At 36.0% G+C, this 10,187-nt stretch overlaps 1 pseudogene; it reads right to left on the reverse strand.

The window, feature by feature from the left end:
* Positions 1-2,219: 2,219 nt before the first annotated feature.
* LOC118857656 lies at positions 2,220-9,813 on the reverse strand (annotated as a pseudogene).
* Positions 9,814-10,187: the final 374 nt, after the last annotated feature.

Raw genomic sequence — 10,187 nt, forward strand, 5'->3', positions numbered from 1 at the left:
TATTAGTTGCTTAGTTGATTTCTGAATTTTCCAAATAAACTACGTTGTGATCTTCAAATGATTGAACAAGTGATCAAACACATTTTGTTGCATTTTGGCAAATGTTTATACCTTTAATTTCTTATCTTTTTGGTGCAGTTAACATTTCTAGGACTGTGTCAAATAATAATGGAGAGAAGCTAAATATTTACTTTACCCGCTTCCTTTTTGGAAACCTTCTAGTGTTTCTCCATGACAAATAATGCTTTGGTAGGTTTGAGGCATATACTCTTACTCCTATTAGAGACTGATATTTCATGCCTGTGTTTTTCAGCCTTTCAGCCTATTTTGTCAATTTGTCCATTTTGTCATGTAGTTTTTATTCTTTATATGATTAAATGTGCTATTTTCCGCCTCTCCATCTCTTTTCAACCCATGCATCAGAATATTCAGAAAAATTACCAAAAAATGAAGAAAAATCAAATAACAGCCAGGGTTCAGGAAGATTTATTGCTCCTATTTACTTAGATAAGTACTATCCACATATATTTACTGAGAGACTAGATCAACAGATATACCTTTGAAATTTCCTCTGGTTAAGGAAATAAAGACCCATAACTGAAAGAGTTGTTGACTAAAACTCAATGAAGAACAGGAGATCATATGAATTGATTATCTAGAGATATCTTTTGGGAAAATAAATAGTCTTAATGAAAATTTGGGCATCTCTCCTTGCAGTCTGAGACATCAGGGTCTTTTTCCAAATATTCAAAAAGGCACCTCCTGTAAAAGAACAAGAAATGTGTTCTTTTATAAAAATGAAGAAAAATAGGAACTTTCACACTCACATTGACATTAACAAAAAACAGCCAGTGCAGTAAAAGAAAAACACTGAACTTAGAGGAGCTAGAGCTAAATTTCAATCCTGCTGCCTTTGTTACCTTGGGTAAATAATTTCCCTTCTCTGGACCTCAGTTTTCATGTAAAATGAAGGCTCTGGAAAAGATATACTTTAAGGCCCCTTCAAATTCTAAATCTAAGATAAATATGATCTTTGAAAAACTACAGGGAAAAATGCTAATATAATTCAACATTAGTGACCAATTGGCCAGCTCTGAATGTTTATCCAGATTACATAATTTTCATATGCTTAAGGTTTACACCTGAACTACTATTTATTCCAGAAATTATTTTTACTCCATTCAAGAGAACTTTTTCATATTTGCTGAAGCCCCAGCCAGAAATGAACCAGTCTTTAGTGGTGAGTTTTCTGTGAAGGAAACCCAAAAAGATTTCTGATGAACTGTTATAGTCAGAGGGGTAATTTGCTGCCTTGATGAACTCAGTGGTGGCTAGAAAGACTTAAGTAATCTTTTTCACCTGTAGAATAAAATTGGCTTCTAAAAGAAAGACTTGGAAGTGGCAAGTTCACAGGGGTTAAACAAAACTCTCCCTGTCCCTTCCCCATCTTCTTGGAAATGTAATTTTCCAGGCAGTATTTTATGTGCAAAGCCACATATGGTTCAAATTCTGTCTCTGATGGCTAACTGACTCTGTAACCTTAGGTAGGTCTATTATAGTCCTCAGTGTCCTCATCTCCTACAGCTGGGTGGCATAGTGAATTGCGTGCCAGGCCTAGAGTCAGAAAGACTTCTCTTCCTGAATTCAAATCTGTCCTTAGACGACATAATAGCTGCGTGACCCTGGACAAGTCACTTAACCCAGTTTGTCTCAGTTTCCTCATGTGTAAAATGAGCTGGAGAAGGTAATAACAAATCACCCCAGTATCTTTGCCAAGAAAACCTCAAATGGGGTCATGGAGAGTTGTACATGACTAAAAACAACCGAACAACCGAACAACAACAACAACAATATCCACATCTATAAAATAAAGAGCTTGACTTTTGAAATCCCTTCCAGCTCTAGATTAATGATCCTATGAGCCCATGAACCCATGCTTAGAGTCTAACATGCAGAAGACACCAGACAGTGATGATCACAATTTTAGAGTAGCACAGGTTGAAATCTCTCAGTCTTCTAGACACATCTCTACATAATTTCATTAGTCATTTCAGAGCCAGCTTCCTTCTGGACCACTTCTTCTGATTTATACACTCCCTTGGTATCTTTGAATATTTTCATCTTCATTCATCTTTCTCTCTCCTCTAGTGCTTTTCCTTTTTCTAGCTTATGCAAGTTTCTTTTTCTAATAGGACATAATGAAACAGCAGCTATGCTCTTTATAAGGCTAAATGAAGTGAGACAAGGCCATTAGGACTATCAAAGCAGGAATAACAGAAATCAGATCTATATTCTTCTTGTGGTAATAACTCAATTTGATGTGGCAAAGGCCCAAAGAAGTTCATTTCGAGGCAGCGAGGAAAAATGGAATAATTATCTAGTAATTAATACCAGTGATGTAAAATAAAAAGTATGACAGTGAATCACTTGGATAAATCCCTGTACAAATGAGAAAGAGAAATCAAAACAAGGAAGATTATGTCCACAAAGCTAATTCAGGCAAATTAGTTCCTCAATCATTCCATTCCATGTGTTTGTTCTAAGATCATGGACAGAATGGAGATGAACCAAGCCAAGTAGAAAATATGCCCAATGTATCTAGACTAGGTGTGGTGATTCAACAACCACTTGAATGAATAGTAGGTCAGCATCAGGATACACTCTCATTCTGCTTGTTCATTCTAAATGTATGTATTTAATTTTACTGTATTTGCTTTCTAAAACCTGGAGTTGATTTATATCCTAAGTAAAAGCACATAAAACAAGAATTAACAACAAAAACTTGTGGGCTAAGGAGAAATTAGTCTCAGTGTTAAGCTGTCCTTATCATTGGTATCTAAAGTCTGTTGCCCCTACTGGTTTGTTTTTGTTTTGTTTTGTCTTGATTCTAAAATCTCTGAAGTCTGTATGTTTTACTTGGGTTTTGCTTCACTATCCTGGTGTAGCCTAAAGAACACTGGTTCTGGAGTCACAAGATTTGGGTTTAAATACTTCCTCCAATGCTTTAAGTACTTGTGAAGTTGGGCAAGTTACTTAAACCATCTTGGACTCAATTTCCTAATTTAAAAAATGAGGTCATTGGACTATATCACCTCAATTGTCCCTTCCCATTTGAGATCTACAGTCCCATGATCCTTTTGGCTCTCATGAATTTCTTCATTCCTGGGCTTTGATAAACTCCCTGTAGCACTTGTGTCCTTCTGGTCATTAACTACCTGATTTTGACTCACTGCCTTGATATAACCAATGTTATCTTTGCATGTTTAGATTCTGAAATGTATATGTGGTCCTTGATCATTATTTCCATCTGGTTTCTGTGTACTGATCAGGCATGACTTGATTGCATATCTACCCTCCATTCTTTCTCTCTTAGAAGTATTTTCTGAAGTTCCAATCTGTGTCCTATACCTGTAACAACACTGTGTGTCTCATAGCCCTAATAATGACAGGGTGAAACTAAGTCTAATATCAAACAAGCAGAAGTCCAAACTCACAGACAGAATGGGAGACAAGGCAAATAATTGGTTCAAAATCAGGAAACATATGAGATCCTGGAAGATTCCAACACTGAAGGGCAAGGCAAAAGGCAGATTAGTCAAAAAGCAGATTTCTAGGAACCAAGCAATGAAAAGACAGGGTAAATCAGCCAAGACAACTTAAAAACAACAGTATTAAGTAGCCCTAGATTTTGAAGAGCTCTGTAGCCAAAGACAGAAAGTTTATGAGACTATTACAATGGTGAAGGTATCAAATAGTAGATAATTCAATTATAGCGCTGGTTTTGTTATAAAGGTGAGATGGATCTTAAGAGATATTGTGGTAGTAGACTCAATGGGATATGGCAGCTGATTGGAAATGAGGAAGAAAGAAGGAAGAGTTAAAGATGATTGGGAGGATGGATGGTGGTGCACTCAACAGAAATAAGGAGAGATTAGAGGGAAGGTAATTTTAGTGTAGTGGGAGAAGGAGAAAATATACAATGCAAGATGAAGCAGCATTTATTAAGCACCTCCTCTGTGCTGGTCACTGTGCTAAGTGCTAACTGTTTTCATTTTGAGACATATCGAGTTTGATGTTTTACTAGGCAAATATGTCCTGTAAATAGTAGGAAGCCTGGGACTGGAGCTTCAAGAATAGATTGGGATATATATATATCAATGCAGGGATTTTGGAACCATTCTGAGAGATGATAATCAAAGCCACAGGAATGGATGAGATCATCAAGGGAGGCTGTATGGAAAAACAAGAGAAAAATGGCCAAAGGCATAGCCTTGCGGCAAAGCCATCCTTTGGTTATAGAAGAATGCAGATTAACCAGTAAGAGAGGCCAAGAAAAGTCTAATTATATAAGTAAAAGAACTAGAGACTAAGAACCATAACAGGTAAGGGAGTGAAGAATATTAAGGAGAAGATGGCAAAATATCACATACTATAGAAATAAAAAGGTCTGTGAATAAGCTAATGGATTTGGCAATTAAGAATTAATTTATTGGTGCCCTTGGAGGGGCAAATTATGTTTCCAATATAGAGTGATTCCAGATAAAGTCACAGGAGAATGAGAAAAAAAATAAGATTAAAAAGCTCATGAATTAACTATTAAAAACCTAAAATTCTTATTCACTGCATCTTCCTCACCAACCTCCACACACCTACAGCAGTGAGCATAAGCAAACTTGAAGGTGTGTATCTGAGACTAACATGGGACTTGGTCTGCACACTTCCACCCCCATTTCTAATGCAGTGAAGCACTCCATGTCCACTTCCATTTTTTTTATTTCAAAATCCCCTAAAATTAACCTCCACTCTCTACACCTTTACTTAAGTCTCTGATAATGAGGCAGTCATTCACCTTATCATGAGGAAGCCTTCTTCAGCAAATTATCCCCTCAGTCATTTTACTGGTCAATCTCCAATCTCTTCCTATCTATTCATTACTTCCTTACTGCCTTCAAACCTGCCCATTCTCTCCACCCTTAGAATACTTAAACTACTCCTAACTTCCGTTAAACTCCCAGTTTATATCTTGCTCTTTTTCTCAGCCAAACTCCTAGAGAAAATGTCTTCATTTACTGCCTACATTTTTCCTCCTTTCACTCCCTTCTAAGCATTTTGAGATCTTGCTTCTGATCTAATCACTCAACTGAAACTGCTCTCCTGAAAGTTCCTGATTATCTCTTAGTTGCCAAATGATGATTTTCTCTTAGTCCTTTGTCCTTCTTGACATTTCTGCTGCATTTGACATTGTTTATACCTTCTACTGAATGATTTCTTTCTTCTTTAAAAATTTGTTATAATGGAGGTCCCTCAAAGAGTGCAAGAGGAATGTTTGGAGAAATGAAGGTGATACAAAAACAAAATATGTAAGTTTTTTTTAAATAAAAGAATCAAGAACTAGTATACGATAATGTGCTAAGTATAGGATTTAGAGACAGTGTGCCTAGTTACAAATCCTTGTTTTCCTACTTGCTATCTCTTTGTCCTTGAGCCAATCATTTAATGTCTTTAGGTCTCAAATCCCTCATTTATAAAATGACAGGATTGAATTGTGTTGTATGAATTCTAAATGTTGTTCCAGCTTTTGTTATTCTGATTCTAAAGGATATCTTCATTTTTACTAATGCGGTTGGTCTTAATATGGGTCATTTTGTTCAGTAAATTTATCTGAAACTCTTACAATGGGCTATCTATGTAGACAAAATTCACTGGGTAATTGCCTGGCATTGTTGGGATTCAAAATTAATTGTCTCCAGTTTCTTTTATGTTTCTCTTACATTGGAAAATTTGTAGTTATATAATCCATCCCTTCCTTTTGACAGCTGATTTGTCCTTTTGCATGACTGGATGGATTTATTCACATGTCAATACATATCAATCAATAAACCAAGAAACATTCATTAAGTTCTTATTATGTTCTAGGCAATATGCTAAATCTAGATGTGGTCAGTTGAAAAGATGCTGCTTGACCCCTATCTCTGAAAAGGGAGTCAATTAGATTGGCTAGGGCCCAGCTGCTGGGCTAAATCATTAAATCCTAAAGTGGCCTTCTGATGACTGCTGAGCAGGTGGAGATGACAGAGGGGTTCAGCAGGACTGAGTCCTGCAGAATTTCTGGCCCTTTGAAGTGCTAAGACCTTCAGGTGATTGTTGAACAGCTGGGAGTGACAGAAAGAAATGTGGCAGGATTGAATTATTTGTTTAAAGGGCAGGATTAGGGGAATTATTAAAGATATAGTTTCACTTAATAATTTTAACTAAACTTATGTACATATACAATGTTTATCAACATATATGCCTTACAATAAGGGGTCACTTGTTTTTTTCCATATAAACTCACCAGCCCTCTGAAACAAAAGAGCTACAATAAGACTTGAAATTTTATAGGGACAGACAGATAGTCCATTGTGGACCTCTCTTCACAGGAAAAAGACAGTTTAGGAACAGAGGCGATGGCATTATAATACACTCACCACTCAATCCATTTTTGGTTGAGATGGAATTCTTTTTCCTGGATTGTCATCAACTAAATAATTTGAAGGATAATTATATCTTCCTACAATGGATAAAGAAATGGAAAATGATCTTTAGGATTTCAAATGCTTAAGATGTTGGCAACAGAAACTGGCTGCTATGTTAGAAAAATAATGTGGAATAAAACAGAGATTTACAGTCTAGTTGGTAATGAGATTATCTTTTTTTAAGTTTCTTTTCTATCACACATTTTTACAGAAGCAGGGATCTTAGGATTTCTTAATCTAACCCTTAATTTGGAAGACTAAGGAAAATGAGGAGATCTAGAAGTAGCTAGTGATTTTCTCGAAATCATGAAGCAAGGAGAAGTGAGGTTAGAAGAGAATTCAGGACTGGCTCCAGTCTCTCCTCTCTAATCCATCCTCTGTACAACACCCAAATTAATGCTCCTAAAGTATGTCTGACTATGTCACTCCTCAGTGGAAGAAAATTCAATGATTCCCAGGATTAAAAAAAATTCAAACAAAAAGTATTTGGCATTTAATACCCACAACAGTCTAGTTTCAAGTTGTCTTTCCAGACTAATTTCACATGATTCACCATTATTCACTCTTATAGTCTAACCAAATTGACCCACTTGCTGTTTTCCACATACTACATTCCATATGTCACCTCTGTACCTTTGAATAGGATGTTCCCCATGTCTGAAATAGACTTCCTCCTCACTTATGCTTCTTACAATTTCTACTTTAGTGCCTCAGCTCATTTATCATCTCTTCTGGGAAGTCTTCCTTTGACACTTGAGTCATTAATACTTGCTCTTCCTTCAAGTTATCATATACACACCTATCTTATTTGAAAAGTAGAACATAAGTTTCTTGAGGGCAGGGATTATTTCATCTTTATCTATGTATCCCCAGGAGCTAGCATGATGGTTTGCATATAAATGGCACTTAAAAGAAACATCTGAGATTTTTAAAAAAATCATAAATGAAAAGAAAATTAATAAAATTCTTTTCTTCATATTCCCTATATTGACTAGCAAATGCCCCTTTCAACAAATGATTTTGTGTCAAATCAGCAGGTACCTTTAGATTTTTAAAAAAGAGAGAGAGGAAGTCTAAGCACAAAACTCAAACATTTACATGAGTCCATTATCATCCTAAAATACTCAACAGTCCATCCATTTTTGATTTAGTCCGAAGTGTCAGGGGTAATTTCTATTTTCTAGTAATTTCCTGTTGGCCCATCTCATAGACACAAAATATGAAGTACTGAGGAAAAAATTCATTCTGGAATATTAAACTATTCACTGAACCTAGCATGCTTTAGACTCTGGAGCCTGGCTTAGGAGAATTGACTTAAATAGAAAATGAGAACATCACCAAATTTTTTCAGCTTTGGGTCTGCCAGACAACTCCTTGTTAGCTCATGACCACTTGTGCAGAGGAATGTATCATTGATCACTAGGAAGTTCCTTAAAGCTCGGCCACTCTTGAACAATCTAACTACCAAGATGGTCCTACTGACAAGATTAGGGCATAGTGGAAATTGGATGCTGTAAGTAAATGCAAAGTTTTAGAAAACTTTGGATGTCTCTGATAACACTCCATAGAATATCCTTTGTTCAATCAACAGAGCCATCTAGGCACCAGAGTACACAGAGAGCTAGTGTGCCTTCCTCTTGGTATGGGAGTTGTGGCTCTGAGAATGAGGGTGGATCTCCCTAGGTAGGATGGCCAATTTAGAGTTGGAAGATATCCCAAAACAGAGTTAGAACCATGATTTTATCCATTCATTCTCTTCAGTCTATATGGGCTTATCCAAAGTCTAGCACCTTTTCAGGAGTTTCCTCTAGGAAAAAAAAACTGTAAAGTAAATTAATCTTAGAAATGGGAAAAGAAATTTAAAGACTTTTGAGAAAATAATGGAAGAGGAAGCAAATAAAATCCTAGAATAGAAATGGAAACAGAATTCCTCCAGAGCCTAGAGAAACACTGATGGTCCAGCTGAGGTATCACAAATGGACCTTGTTTCCTGATTTAAATTATAGACACAAAGCAGGCATTGTATGTCATACTGATTACCCAGATCCTATGATCCTATGAATTTGAATCATTTTCTTTCACCTTCATGCAGAATGTTGTTCTCATTGAACTTGGGAGAGTAGGATAGGAAATTATACTTTGGATAAAGCCTTGTCATTAGAACTGCCAAAAGCAAGGGTCAGCTTTCTCAGAGGGGTTTGAAACTTTCAAGAGGTGCCATGGCATAATGAATGGTGAGTTATCCTCAAACCTGATATCTTGATTCATGTTCTGCCTCTGACACATACGGGTGGTGTGATCCCAGGCAAATCATTCAATGTCTCTGTATCATAAGGCTTTAACTTGCAAAGAAGATGCTGACCTACATTGGTAGAGAATATTCCCTCACCTGTGAATTCCCTGTACAAATGAAATTACAGGTCAAATCTCTCACCCTTTTTCTTGAAACTGTCACTGGATTTGTTAATTGTTCAAACTTCTTGCCCCTTCTTTCTGCTAGTGACAGACCTCTGCATTGTGTATGTGTGTGTACACCTAACTGTTTGAAAAGATGGGATATCTATTTTTAAAAGAATGACTGATATCCTGGAAAATTAGGGATATAACCATCTGATTGTAGCATAGAGATACGAAATCTTGGCTAGTGGGCATTCTTTCATATATATAGGTTGGACTGATTTGCCACTGAACTCACATTCAATTCTCAAAAATCTGTCATTTTATCCTCATTATTATTGTTGTAATAATTTTTTAAATAGTTCCATGTTTTATTTATTTTTCCTTAAAATAAAATACTGGTTTGTAAACACACTCCCTGCACTGTGAACACTGGTGGATAAAATGGCCATTCTTCCAGAATAACCCTAGGGCATTCAGACCATAGCACTCAAAAAGCATTTGCTGGAATTTTGCTCCATGAATACTATGAGAACTTTTTGAAATAGTTAAAAATGTTCATACCTGTTTCAGATAGTTTTCCTTAAAATTTGGTGAATGCCCAGAAAGCATTCCCAATATTATTTATTCCAAATTGAAATATTTTGCTGAACATTTTAGTATCAATTTATACATGTTTAATCTAGTTCTATAGTGCCAAAGATCCATGATGATTTTGTTATTCACTGGGCAATCTTGTACACTTCCAGGCACCTTGTCCCAAAGGTAGGCATAGTCAAAATTCTCCTCTGTGGCTGACGTTGTAGGAAAGAAATACTGAAAGTAAAATCATGAGAGAAGAGCAGACACTTTGCCCATTTTGCATTTCTTCATTTTTTGCACAGAACCAGAGTGTTTTCATGGAACTAAAGGAAACAATTTTATTAACATATGTTCCTTTTAATCAATTGGTTGATGATAAATCTGGGAACAGAGTGTGAGAACCAAGGAAGAGTTGTGCAATTGCAACAGAGAAAGAATATTTACCTTGCCAGTCTGAGTTTAAATAATCACAGGAGACTTAAAAGGAGGAGAGGCAAGGAGAAACATTTGTTTAGCAAAGTCAAGTACAACAACAAACTAGGTATGATAAAACATTTTGTTTATAGAAACTCTCTTGATTTAGGGATCTTTTATAATATCAGCAAAGAATTTTGGTTTGCAATATGGAATCTGAAATACAAAGAGTTCCATATGCTCTGTACTTTATATCATCAATTCGTTTCATTTTTTTTT

Source organism: Trichosurus vulpecula, chromosome 7 (genome assembly GCF_011100635.1).
Source record: "Trichosurus vulpecula isolate mTriVul1 chromosome 7, mTriVul1.pri, whole genome shotgun sequence".
In the NCBI taxonomy this organism is placed as follows: domain Eukaryota; kingdom Metazoa; phylum Chordata; class Mammalia; order Diprotodontia; family Phalangeridae; genus Trichosurus; species Trichosurus vulpecula.